Genomic DNA, 12838 nt, shown 5'->3' with positions numbered 1-12838 from the left:
CAATGCCCCCCGATGACATCACAATAGCGCTGCTGCCTAGAAAACAAGCTGCGCAGAAGAAGTTGTTCTTTGGGTGGGAGGGTGGGCTAGTGGAAGGAGGGGGCAATCTCTTTTTTTCCCGGGTGGTAGGGGGATGACAGGAGAAGGGAAGCGGGTGGTGAGAAAGGTACAGAGGGCAGGGTTTGGGGGCTGGGAAGGAAAGGGAAAAGATTAGGGTTTGGGGATGATGAAAGGGCTTTCTACGGGTAAGGATGGCAAAGGGTGGCAGTGACGGAAAGTCAGGCAACCTGTCCTGTCCGTCTTTTTGTATCGTGAATTGGAAAGACTGCAAGGGGGAGGGGAGTTGCTTGCGCCCTAAAGGAGGAGTTATTCAGATTCATTGCAGTGGGCGGCGGCTGCAAAACGCACCATTCTTCTTGTTTTGGCTCTGCAAAGCAGCCTTTTCAAGGGTTGGCTTGGGTGACAAAATGTCTTGTGTAGGCGTGGGTTTGTCTCCCTCTCGCTCTCTCTCCCTAAGATGTGTCCGGCATAGGCCAGGGTGCCACTCGAGGCCCAAACCAATTCTGGTTATCGCTTCTCGGCCTTTTGGCTAAGATCAAGTGTAGTATCTGTTCTTATCAGTTTAATATCTGATACGTCCCCTATCTGGGGACCATATATTAAATGGATTTTTAGAACAGGGAGATGGAAAAAGAGCTTGCTCTGTCCACTCCACGCATTGACCTGGTATTGCAGTACCTCCAGGAACGGTGCACCCCTTCTTAACCCAGTTTCCAAAAGCAGAACTCAATTCACCTGATTCATATTAGCCCGATTTAATGAATTGGAAGAAAGCATACGTCTTCATATGCACCTCAATTTGGCCCATTCACTTTTCACACTTCCTCCTTTTGTTTTTTATCTTTCACACTTTTGACTTTCTTTATTCATCCAAATAGCAAACTCATCACCACTCAACCTGACCAACTCGGCTATGTCCCCGTGCTGCAGTTCTCTGTCTTATCTAGATCATTTGCAATTGAATGGAATAGATCCCTTTTGGACAAAGTGGATTCACCTGCTGCTGCAGTGACCACAGGTGTGATAACATCTAGAATTGGCATCTGGTGCGATCTCTCCGCTTCCACTCCAAAGAAAGTTACCTGTTTATTCCTATCATGCATTGGTTTTTGGGGTTTTCTTTGAGTAATGATGATCTCTTTAGTAGTCTGTTGGCGCCCTCTCCTGGAGGAATAGTTTGCTTGCTCTTGGACATTCTAAAAGAGAGGTCATGATAGACATTGAGCTTCTGAGCTCAATTGGGGACAGTCATGGGTGATGAATGTTTGCAACCTACTGCGAAGCCTCATACCGCAATATAAGGAACGTCAAATACTAAGAAAGGGCGGCCTATGAAAGAATTACTACTTTCAATAAGTACACTTAAACGGCTAATTGGGAATAGAAAAACTGTAAAAAGCCCTCTGAGAAAGCCCCCCTCTAACCTTTGATAGTAAGCTTTTCTGTAGTCTGCCTGTTGATGTATTTTCCGTTTGAACTGTGCACAACATGAAGAGACGGAACACTGGCGGCTTGTCACAATGCCCCCCGATGACATCACAATAGCGCTGCTGCCTAGAAAACAAGCTGCGCAGAAGAAGTTGTTCTTTGGGTGGGAGGGTGGGCTAGTGGAAGGAGGGGGCAATCTCTTTTTTTCCCGGGTGGTAGGGGGATGACAGGAGAAGGGAAGCGGGTGGTGAGAAAGGTACAGAGGGCAGGGTTTGGGGGCTGGGAAGGAAAGGGAAAAGATTAGGGTTTGGGGATGATGAAAGGGCTTTCTACGGGTAAGGATGGCAAAGGGTGGCAGTGACGGAAAGTCAGGCAACCTGTCCTGTCCGTCTTTTTGTATCGTGAATTGGAAAGACTGCAAGGGGGAGGGGAGTTGCTTGCGCCCTAAAGGAGGAGTTATTCAGATTCATTGCAGTGGGCGGCGGCTGCAAAACGCACCATTCTTCTTGTTTTGGCTCTGCAAAGCAGCCTTTTCAAGGGTTGGCTTGGGTGACAAAATGTCTTGTGTAGGCGTGGGTTTGTCTCCCTCTCGCTCTCTCTCCCTAAGATGTGTCCGGCATAGGCCAGGGTGCCACTCGAGGCCCAAACCAATTCTGGTTATCGCTTCTCGGCCTTTTGGCTAAGATCAAGTGTAGTATCTGTTCTTATCAGTTTAATATCTGATACGTCCCCTATCTGGGGACCATATATTAAATGGATTTTTAGAACAGGGAGATGGAAAAAGAGCTTGCTCTGTCCACTCCACGCATTGACCTGGTATTGCAGTACCTCCAGGAACGGTGCACCCCTTCTTAACCCAGTTTCCAAAAGCAGAACTCAATTCACCTGATTCATATTAGCCCGATTTAATGAATTGGAAGAAAGCATACGTCTTCATATGCACCTCAATTTGGCCCATTCACTTTTCACACTTCCTCCTTTTGTTTTTTATCTTTCACACTTTTGACTTTCTTTATTCATCCAAATAGCAAACTCATCACCACTCAACCTGACCAACTCGGCTATGTCCCCGTGCTGCAGTTCTCTGTCTTATCTAGATCATTTGCAATTGAATGGAATAGATCCCTTTTGGACAAAGTGGATTCACCTGCTGCTGCAGTGACCACAGGTGTGATAACATCTAGAATTGGCATCTGGTGCGATCTCTCCGCTTCCACTCCAAAGAAAGTTACCTGTTTATTCCTATCATGCATTGGTTTTTGGGGTTTTCTTTGAGTAATGATGATCTCTTTAGTAGTCTGTTGGCGCCCTCTCCTGGAGGAATAGTTTGCTTGCTCTTGGACATTCTAAAAGAGAGGTCATGATAGACATTGAGCTTCTGAGCTCAATTGGGGACAGTCATGGGTGATGAATGTTTGCAACCTACTGCGAAGCCTCATACCGCAATATAAGGAACGTCAAATACTAAGAAAGGGCGGCCTATGAAAGAATTACTACTTTCAATAAGTACACTTAAACGGCTAATTGGGAATAGAAAAACTGTAAAAAGCCCTCTGAGAAAGCCCCCCTCTAACCTTTGATAGTAAGCTTTTCTGTAGTCTGCCTGTTGATGTATTTTCCGTTTGAACTGTGCACAACATGAAGAGACGGAACACTGGCGGCTTGTCACAATGCCCCCCGATGACATCACAATAGCGCTGCTGCCTAGAAAACAAGCTGCGCAGAAGAAGTTGTTCTTTGGGTGGGAGGGTGGGCTAGTGGAAGGAGGGGGCAATCTCTTTTTTTCCCGGGTGGTAGGGGGATGACAGGAGAAGGGAAGCGGGTGGTGAGAAAGGTACAGAGGGCAGGGTTTGGGGGCTGGGAAGGAAAGGGAAAAGATTAGGGTTTGGGGATGATGAAAGGGCTTTCTACGGGTAAGGATGGCAAAGGGTGGCAGTGACGGAAAGTCAGGCAACCTGTCCTGTCCGTCTTTTTGTATCGTGAATTGGAAAGACTGCAAGGGGGAGGGGAGTTGCTTGCGCCCTAAAGGAGGAGTTATTCAGATTCATTGCAGTGGGCGGCGGCTGCAAAACGCACCATTCTTCTTGTTTTGGCTCTGCAAAGCAGCCTTTTCAAGGGTTGGCTTGGGTGACAAAATGTCTTGTGTAGGCGTGGGTTTGTCTCCCTCTCGCTCTCTCTCCCTAAGATGTGTCCGGCATAGGCCAGGGTGCCACTCGAGGCCCAAACCAATTCTGGTTATCGCTTCTCGGCCTTTTGGCTAAGATCAAGTGTAGTATCTGTTCTTATCAGTTTAATATCTGATACGTCCCCTATCTGGGGACCATATATTAAATGGATTTTTAGAACAGGGAGATGGAAAAAGAGCTTGCTCTGTCCACTCCACGCATTGACCTGGTATTGCAGTACCTCCAGGAACGGTGCACCCCTTCTTAACCCAGTTTCCAAAAGCAGAACTCAATTCACCTGATTCATATTAGCCCGATTTAATGAATTGGAAGAAAGCATACGTCTTCATATGCACCTCAATTTGGCCCATTCACTTTTCACACTTCCTCCTTTTGTTTTTTATCTTTCACACTTTTGACTTTCTTTATTCATCCAAATAGCAAACTCATCACCACTCAACCTGACCAACTCGGCTATGTCCCCGTGCTGCAGTTCTCTGTCTTATCTAGATCATTTGCAATTGAATGGAATAGATCCCTTTTGGACAAAGTGGATTCACCTGCTGCTGCAGTGACCACAGGTGTGATAACATCTAGAATTGGCATCTGGTGCGATCTCTCCGCTTCCACTCCAAAGAAAGTTACCTGTTTATTCCTATCATGCATTGGTTTTTGGGGTTTTCTTTGAGTAATGATGATCTCTTTAGTAGTCTGTTGGCGCCCTCTCCTGGAGGAATAGTTTGCTTGCTCTTGGACATTCTAAAAGAGAGGTCATGATAGACATTGAGCTTCTGAGCTCAATTGGGGACAGTCATGGGTGATGAATGTTTGCAACCTACTGCGAAGCCTCATACCGCAATATAAGGAACGTCAAATACTAAGAAAGGGCGGCCTATGAAAGAATTACTACTTTCAATAAGTACACTTAAACGGCTAATTGGGAATAGAAAAACTGTAAAAAGCCCTCTGAGAAAGCCCCCCTCTAACCTTTGATAGTAAGCTTTTCTGTAGTCTGCCTGTTGATGTATTTTCCGTTTGAACTGTGCACAACATGAAGAGACGGAACACTGGCGGCTTGTCACAATGCCCCCCGATGACATCACAATAGCGCTGCTGCCTAGAAAACAAGCTGCGCAGAAGAAGTTGTTCTTTGGGTGGGAGGGTGGGCTAGTGGAAGGAGGGGGCAATCTCTTTTTTTCCCGGGTGGTAGGGGGATGACAGGAGAAGGGAAGCGGGTGGTGAGAAAGGTACAGAGGGCAGGGTTTGGGGGCTGGGAAGGAAAGGGAAAAGATTAGGGTTTGGGGATGATGAAAGGGCTTTCTACGGGTAAGGATGGCAAAGGGTGGCAGTGACGGAAAGTCAGGCAACCTGTCCTGTCCGTCTTTTTGTATCGTGAATTGGAAAGACTGCAAGGGGGAGGGGAGTTGCTTGCGCCCTAAAGGAGGAGTTATTCAGATTCATTGCAGTGGGCGGCGGCTGCAAAACGCACCATTCTTCTTGTTTTGGCTCTGCAAAGCAGCCTTTTCAAGGGTTGGCTTGGGTGACAAAATGTCTTGTGTAGGCGTGGGTTTGTCTCCCTCTCGCTCTCTCTCCCTAAGATGTGTCCGGCATAGGCCAGGGTGCCACTCGAGGCCCAAACCAATTCTGGTTATCGCTTCTCGGCCTTTTGGCTAAGATCAAGTGTAGTGTTGTTCGAAGAGATGGTTTAAGCTCCAGGCCACCTTAGTACAATGATACAATGCACACTGGAAGGTTGCGCTTGCTAGTACTCTGGGTGGATAGTATATTCATCTAGAGGAAAACATGGCCCTACCAGGATCGAGGCTATTAGACTGAGTAAGGGTGGGGGGCTATGGTACAACGTGCCCCAGGACTGACGACCCTGGAGTGAGTCTGAGCTTGCTGGCTTGGGACCCCGGCAAGCCTTGGGCTCTGTAGCACACCGTACCTTGCCTTTTCATACTTTTTGAGCATATTACCCTATCCCGGCCTTCTGGCTAGGAAGGGAAATTTTTATAATCCCGGTCGGAGGTCTGGTCAGCTTTGGGCTGAGAAACTAACACCCGGTTGGAGGTCTGGGTCAGCTTCGGCTGAGAAACCAACACCCGGTTGGAGGTCTGGGTCAGCTTCGGCTGAGAAACCAACACCCGGTTGGAGGTCCGGTTAGCCTTGGGCTGAGAAACCAACACCGGTTGACGGTCCGGGCAGTTTCGGCTGCCAAACCAACAACTAGTAGCTCTCTACTCCACTTGGGTAAGATGCCTGGGTGGACGCTGGGAGCAACGACAAGGCTCAACCAGGCTTCGGCTTGGGGGAGCACCGAAGATCCCTGACCCTTGCTGTGGCCTTCTGGCTCGGAGGGACGGGGTTGATTTTTGGGGACCCTCTCCTCACGGTGGGGTCCACACGAATCCTAGCCTTTGCACTGTTTTTGGTGTGACTTCGGTCATGCATTTTTTGTGGTGCTTTGGAAAGCTTCATTAAATCAAAAATCTGTTCTTATCAGTTTAATATCTGATACGTCCCCTATCTGGGGACCATATATTAAATGGATTTTTAGAACAGGGAGATGGAAAAAGAGCTTGCTCTGTCCACTCCACGCATTGACCTGGTATTGCAGTACCTCCAGGAACGGTGCACCCCTTCTTAACCCAGTTTCCAAAAGCAGAACTCAATTCACCTGATTCATATTAGCCCGATTTAATGAATTGGAAGAAAGCATACGTCTTCATATGCACCTCAATTTGGCCCATTCACTTTTCACACTTCCTCCTTTTGTTTTTTATCTTTCACACTTTTGACTTTCTTTATTCATCCAAATAGCAAACTCATCACCACTCAACCTGACCAACTCGGCTATGTCCCCGTGCTGCAGTTCTCTGTCTTATCTAGATCATTTGCAATTGAATGGAATAGATCCCTTTTGGACAAAGTGGATTCACCTGCTGCTGCAGTGACCACAGGTGTGATAACATCTAGAATTGGCATCTGGTGCGATCTCTCCGCTTCCACTCCAAAGAAAGTTACCTGTTTATTCCTATCATGCATTGGTTTTTGGGGTTTTCTTTGAGTAATGATGATCTCTTTAGTAGTCTGTTGGCGCCCTCTCCTGGAGGAATAGTTTGCTTGCTCTTGGACATTCTAAAAGAGAGGTCATGATAGACATTGAGCTTCTGAGCTCAATTGGGGACAGTCATGGGTGATGAATGTTTGCAACCTACTGCGAAGCCTCATACCGCAATATAAGGAACGTCAAATACTAAGAAAGGGCGGCCTATGAAAGAATTACTACTTTCAATAAGTACACTTAAACGGCTAATTGGGAATAGAAAAACTGTAAAAAGCCCTCTGAGAAAGCCCCCCTCTAACCTTTGATAGTAAGCTTTTCTGTAGTCTGCCTGTTGATGTATTTTCCGTTTGAACTGTGCACAACATGAAGAGACGGAACACTGGCGGCTTGTCACAATGCCCCCCGATGACATCACAATAGCGCTGCTGCCTAGAAAACAAGCTGCGCAGAAGAAGTTGTTCTTTGGGTGGGAGGGTGGGCTAGTGGAAGGAGGGGGCAATCTCTTTTTTTCCCGGGTGGTAGGGGGATGACAGGAGAAGGGAAGCGGGTGGTGAGAAAGGTACAGAGGGCAGGGTTTGGGGGCTGGGAAGGAAAGGGAAAAGATTAGGGTTTGGGGATGATGAAAGGGCTTTCTACGGGTAAGGATGGCAAAGGGTGGCAGTGACGGAAAGTCAGGCAACCTGTCCTGTCCGTCTTTTTGTATCGTGAATTGGAAAGACTGCAAGGGGGAGGGGAGTTGCTTGCGCCCTAAAGGAGGAGTTATTCAGATTCATTGCAGTGGGCGGCGGCTGCAAAACGCACCATTCTTCTTGTTTTGGCTCTGCAAAGCAGCCTTTTCAAGGGTTGGCTTGGGTGACAAAATGTCTTGTGTAGGCGTGGGTTTGTCTCCCTCTCGCTCTCTCTCCCTAAGATGTGTCCGGCATAGGCCAGGGTGCCACTCGAGGCCCAAACCAATTCTGGTTATCGCTTCTCGGCCTTTTGGCTAAGATCAAGTGTAGTATCTGTTCTTATCAGTTTAATATCTGATACGTCCCCTATCTGGGGACCATATATTAAATGGATTTTTAGAACAGGGAGATGGAAAAAGAGCTTGCTCTGTCCACTCCACGCATTGACCTGGTATTGCAGTACCTCCAGGAACGGTGCACCCCTTCTTAACCCAGTTTCCAAAAGCAGAACTCAATTCACCTGATTCATATTAGCCCGATTTAATGAATTGGAAGAAAGCATACGTCTTCATATGCACCTCAATTTGGCCCATTCACTTTTCACACTTCCTCCTTTTGTTTTTTATCTTTCACACTTTTGACTTTCTTTATTCATCCAAATAGCAAACTCATCACCACTCAACCTGACCAACTCGGCTATGTCCCCGTGCTGCAGTTCTCTGTCTTATCTAGATCATTTGCAATTGAATGGAATAGATCCCTTTTGGACAAAGTGGATTCACCTGCTGCTGCAGTGACCACAGGTGTGATAACATCTAGAATTGGCATCTGGTGCGATCTCTCCGCTTCCACTCCAAAGAAAGTTACCTGTTTATTCCTATCATGCATTGGTTTTTGGGGTTTTCTTTGAGTAATGATGATCTCTTTAGTAGTCTGTTGGCGCCCTCTCCTGGAGGAATAGTTTGCTTGCTCTTGGACATTCTAAAAGAGAGGTCATGATAGACATTGAGCTTCTGAGCTCAATTGGGGACAGTCATGGGTGATGAATGTTTGCAACCTACTGCGAAGCCTCATACCGCAATATAAGGAACGTCAAATACTAAGAAAGGGCGGCCTATGAAAGAATTACTACTTTCAATAAGTACACTTAAACGGCTAATTGGGAATAGAAAAACTGTAAAAAGCCCTCTGAGAAAGCCCCCCTCTAACCTTTGATAGTAAGCTTTTCTGTAGTCTGCCTGTTGATGTATTTTCCGTTTGAACTGTGCACAACATGAAGAGACGGAACACTGGCGGCTTGTCACAATGCCCCCCGATGACATCACAATAGCGCTGCTGCCTAGAAAACAAGCTGCGCAGAAGAAGTTGTTCTTTGGGTGGGAGGGTGGGCTAGTGGAAGGAGGGGGCAATCTCTTTTTTTCCCGGGTGGTAGGGGGATGACAGGAGAAGGGAAGCGGGTGGTGAGAAAGGTACAGAGGGCAGGGTTTGGGGGCTGGGAAGGAAAGGGAAAAGATTAGGGTTTGGGGATGATGAAAGGGCTTTCTACGGGTAAGGATGGCAAAGGGTGGCAGTGACGGAAAGTCAGGCAACCTGTCCTGTCCGTCTTTTTGTATCGTGAATTGGAAAGACTGCAAGGGGGAGGGGAGTTGCTTGCGCCCTAAAGGAGGAGTTATTCAGATTCATTGCAGTGGGCGGCGGCTGCAAAACGCACCATTCTTCTTGTTTTGGCTCTGCAAAGCAGCCTTTTCAAGGGTTGGCTTGGGTGACAAAATGTCTTGTGTAGGCGTGGGTTTGTCTCCCTCTCGCTCTCTCTCCCTAAGATGTGTCCGGCATAGGCCAGGGTGCCACTCGAGGCCCAAACCAATTCTGGTTATCGCTTCTCGGCCTTTTGGCTAAGATCAAGTGTAGTATCTGTTCTTATCAGTTTAATATCTGATACGTCCCCTATCTGGGGACCATATATTAAATGGATTTTTAGAACAGGGAGATGGAAAAAGAGCTTGCTCTGTCCACTCCACGCATTGACCTGGTATTGCAGTACCTCCAGGAACGGTGCACCCCTTCTTAACCCAGTTTCCAAAAGCAGAACTCAATTCACCTGATTCATATTAGCCCGATTTAATGAATTGGAAGAAAGCATACGTCTTCATATGCACCTCAATTTGGCCCATTCACTTTTCACACTTCCTCCTTTTGTTTTTTATCTTTCACACTTTTGACTTTCTTTATTCATCCAAATAGCAAACTCATCACCACTCAACCTGACCAACTCGGCTATGTCCCCGTGCTGCAGTTCTCTGTCTTATCTAGATCATTTGCAATTGAATGGAATAGATCCCTTTTGGACAAAGTGGATTCACCTGCTGCTGCAGTGACCACAGGTGTGATAACATCTAGAATTGGCATCTGGTGCGATCTCTCCGCTTCCACTCCAAAGAAAGTTACCTGTTTATTCCTATCATGCATTGGTTTTTGGGGTTTTCTTTGAGTAATGATGATCTCTTTAGTAGTCTGTTGGCGCCCTCTCCTGGAGGAATAGTTTGCTTGCTCTTGGACATTCTAAAAGAGAGGTCATGATAGACATTGAGCTTCTGAGCTCAATTGGGGACAGTCATGGGTGATGAATGTTTGCAACCTACTGCGAAGCCTCATACCGCAATATAAGGAACGTCAAATACTAAGAAAGGGCGGCCTATGAAAGAATTACTACTTTCAATAAGTACACTTAAACGGCTAATTGGGAATAGAAAAACTGTAAAAAGCCCTCTGAGAAAGCCCCCCTCTAACCTTTGATAGTAAGCTTTTCTGTAGTCTGCCTGTTGATGTATTTTCCGTTTGAACTGTGCACAACATGAAGAGACGGAACACTGGCGGCTTGTCACAATGCCCCCCGATGACATCACAATAGCGCTGCTGCCTAGAAAACAAGCTGCGCAGAAGAAGTTGTTCTTTGGGTGGGAGGGTGGGCTAGTGGAAGGAGGGGGCAATCTCTTTTTTTCCCGGGTGGTAGGGGGATGACAGGAGAAGGGAAGCGGGTGGTGAGAAAGGTACAGAGGGCAGGGTTTGGGGGCTGGGAAGGAAAGGGAAAAGATTAGGGTTTGGGGATGATGAAAGGGCTTTCTACGGGTAAGGATGGCAAAGGGTGGCAGTGACGGAAAGTCAGGCAACCTGTCCTGTCCGTCTTTTTGTATCGTGAATTGGAAAGACTGCAAGGGGGAGGGGAGTTGCTTGCGCCCTAAAGGAGGAGTTATTCAGATTCATTGCAGTGGGCGGCGGCTGCAAAACGCACCATTCTTCTTGTTTTGGCTCTGCAAAGCAGCCTTTTCAAGGGTTGGCTTGGGTGACAAAATGTCTTGTGTAGGCGTGGGTTTGTCTCCCTCTCGCTCTCTCTCCCTAAGATGTGTCCGGCATAGGCCAGGGTGCCACTCGAGGCCCAAACCAATTCTGGTTATCGCTTCTCGGCCTTTTGGCTAAGATCAAGTGTAGTATCTGTTCTTATCAGTTTAATATCTGATACGTCCCCTATCTGGGGACCATATATTAAATGGATTTTTAGAACAGGGAGATGGAAAAAGAGCTTGCTCTGTCCACTCCACGCATTGACCTGGTATTGCAGTACCTCCAGGAACGGTGCACCCCTTCTTAACCCAGTTTCCAAAAGCAGAACTCAATTCACCTGATTCATATTAGCCCGATTTAATGAATTGGAAGAAAGCATACGTCTTCATATGCACCTCAATTTGGCCCATTCACTTTTCACACTTCCTCCTTTTGTTTTTTATCTTTCACACTTTTGACTTTCTTTATTCATCCAAATAGCAAACTCATCACCACTCAACCTGACCAACTCGGCTATGTCCCCGTGCTGCAGTTCTCTGTCTTATCTAGATCATTTGCAATTGAATGGAATAGATCCCTTTTGGACAAAGTGGATTCACCTGCTGCTGCAGTGACCACAGGTGTGATAACATCTAGAATTGGCATCTGGTGCGATCTCTCCGCTTCCACTCCAAAGAAAGTTACCTGTTTATTCCTATCATGCATTGGTTTTTGGGGTTTTCTTTGAGTAATGATGATCTCTTTAGTAGTCTGTTGGCGCCCTCTCCTGGAGGAATAGTTTGCTTGCTCTTGGACATTCTAAAAGAGAGGTCATGATAGACATTGAGCTTCTGAGCTCAATTGGGGACAGTCATGGGTGATGAATGTTTGCAACCTACTGCGAAGCCTCATACCGCAATATAAGGAACGTCAAATACTAAGAAAGGGCGGCCTATGAAAGAATTACTACTTTCAATAAGTACACTTAAACGGCTAATTGGGAATAGAAAAACTGTAAAAAGCCCTCTGAGAAAGCCCCCCTCTAACCTTTGATAGTAAGCTTTTCTGTAGTCTGCCTGTTGATGTATTTTCCGTTTGAACTGTGCACAACATGAAGAGACGGAACACTGGCGGCTTGTCACAATGCCCCCCGATGACATCACAATAGCGCTGCTGCCTAGAAAACAAGCTGCGCAGAAGAAGTTGTTCTTTGGGTGGGAGGGTGGGCTAGTGGAAGGAGGGGGCAATCTCTTTTTTTCCCGGGTGGTAGGGGGATGACAGGAGAAGGGAAGCGGGTGGTGAGAAAGGTACAGAGGGCAGGGTTTGGGGGCTGGGAAGGAAAGGGAAAAGATTAGGGTTTGGGGATGATGAAAGGGCTTTCTACGGGTAAGGATGGCAAAGGGTGGCAGTGACGGAAAGTCAGGCAACCTGTCCTGTCCGTCTTTTTGTATCGTGAATTGGAAAGACTGCAAGGGGGAGGGGAGTTGCTTGCGCCCTAAAGGAGGAGTTATTCAGATTCATTGCAGTGGGCGGCGGCTGCAAAACGCACCATTCTTCTTGTTTTGGCTCTGCAAAGCAGCCTTTTCAAGGGTTGGCTTGGGTGACAAAATGTCTTGTGTAGGCGTGGGTTTGTCTCCCTCTCGCTCTCTCTCCCTAAGATGTGTCCGGCATAGGCCAGGGTGCCACTCGAGGCCCAAACCAATTCTGGTTATCGCTTCTCGGCCTTTTGGCTAAGATCAAGTGTAGTATCTGTTCTTATCAGTTTAATATCTGATACGTCCCCTATCTGGGGACCATATATTAAATGGATTTTTAGAACAGGGAGATGGAAAAAGAGCTTGCTCTGTCCACTCCACGCATTGACCTGGTATTGCAGTACCTCCAGGAACGGTGCACCCCTTCTTAACCCAGTTTCCAAAAGCAGAACTCAATTCACCTGATTCATATTAGCCCGATTTAATGAATTGGAAGAAAGCATACGTCTTCATATGCACCTCAATTTGGCCCATTCACTTTTCACACTTCCTCCTTTTGTTTTTTATCTTTCACACTTTTGACTTTCTTTATTCATCCAAATAGCAAACTCATCACCACTCAACCTGACCAACTCGGCTATGTCCCCGTGCTGC

At 47.0% G+C, this 12838-nt stretch overlaps 8 non-coding genes across 8 annotated transcripts; all 8 read left to right on the top strand.

The window, feature by feature from the left end:
* Positions 1–569: 569 nt before the first annotated feature.
* Positions 570–760, top strand: LOC142284497 (U2 spliceosomal RNA). Its single transcript, XR_012745997.1, has one exon. It is a non-coding gene; the product is annotated as a U2 spliceosomal RNA (small nuclear RNA).
* Positions 761–2147: 1387 nt separating this feature from the next.
* LOC142284496 (U2 spliceosomal RNA) lies at positions 2148–2338 on the top strand. Its single transcript, XR_012745996.1, has one exon. It is a non-coding gene; the product is annotated as a U2 spliceosomal RNA (small nuclear RNA).
* A 1387-nt stretch (positions 2339–3725) lies between these two features.
* On the top strand, positions 3726–3916 carry LOC142284494 (U2 spliceosomal RNA). Its single transcript, XR_012745994.1, has one exon. It is a non-coding gene; the product is annotated as a U2 spliceosomal RNA (small nuclear RNA).
* Positions 3917–6105: 2189 nt separating this feature from the next.
* On the top strand, positions 6106–6298 carry LOC142284482 (U2 spliceosomal RNA). The gene has a single exon (XR_012745986.1). It is a non-coding gene; the product is annotated as a U2 spliceosomal RNA (small nuclear RNA).
* Positions 6299–7685: 1387 nt separating this feature from the next.
* On the top strand, positions 7686–7876 carry LOC142284493 (U2 spliceosomal RNA). The gene has a single exon (XR_012745993.1). It is a non-coding gene; the product is annotated as a U2 spliceosomal RNA (small nuclear RNA).
* Positions 7877–9263: 1387 nt separating this feature from the next.
* Positions 9264–9454, top strand: LOC142284492 (U2 spliceosomal RNA). The gene has a single exon (XR_012745992.1). It is a non-coding gene; the product is annotated as a U2 spliceosomal RNA (small nuclear RNA).
* A 1387-nt stretch (positions 9455–10841) lies between these two features.
* On the top strand, positions 10842–11032 carry LOC142284491 (U2 spliceosomal RNA). Its single transcript, XR_012745991.1, has one exon. It is a non-coding gene; the product is annotated as a U2 spliceosomal RNA (small nuclear RNA).
* A 1387-nt stretch (positions 11033–12419) lies between these two features.
* On the top strand, positions 12420–12610 carry LOC142284487 (U2 spliceosomal RNA). Its single transcript, XR_012745990.1, has one exon. It is a non-coding gene; the product is annotated as a U2 spliceosomal RNA (small nuclear RNA).
* Positions 12611–12838: the final 228 nt, after the last annotated feature.

The sequence above is a fragment of the Anomaloglossus baeobatrachus genome, unplaced genomic scaffold (assembly GCF_048569485.1).
Source record: "Anomaloglossus baeobatrachus isolate aAnoBae1 unplaced genomic scaffold, aAnoBae1.hap1 Scaffold_571, whole genome shotgun sequence".
Classification (NCBI taxonomy): domain Eukaryota; kingdom Metazoa; phylum Chordata; class Amphibia; order Anura; family Aromobatidae; genus Anomaloglossus; species Anomaloglossus baeobatrachus.
This window is presented reverse-complemented; position numbering and strand designations above follow the sequence as displayed.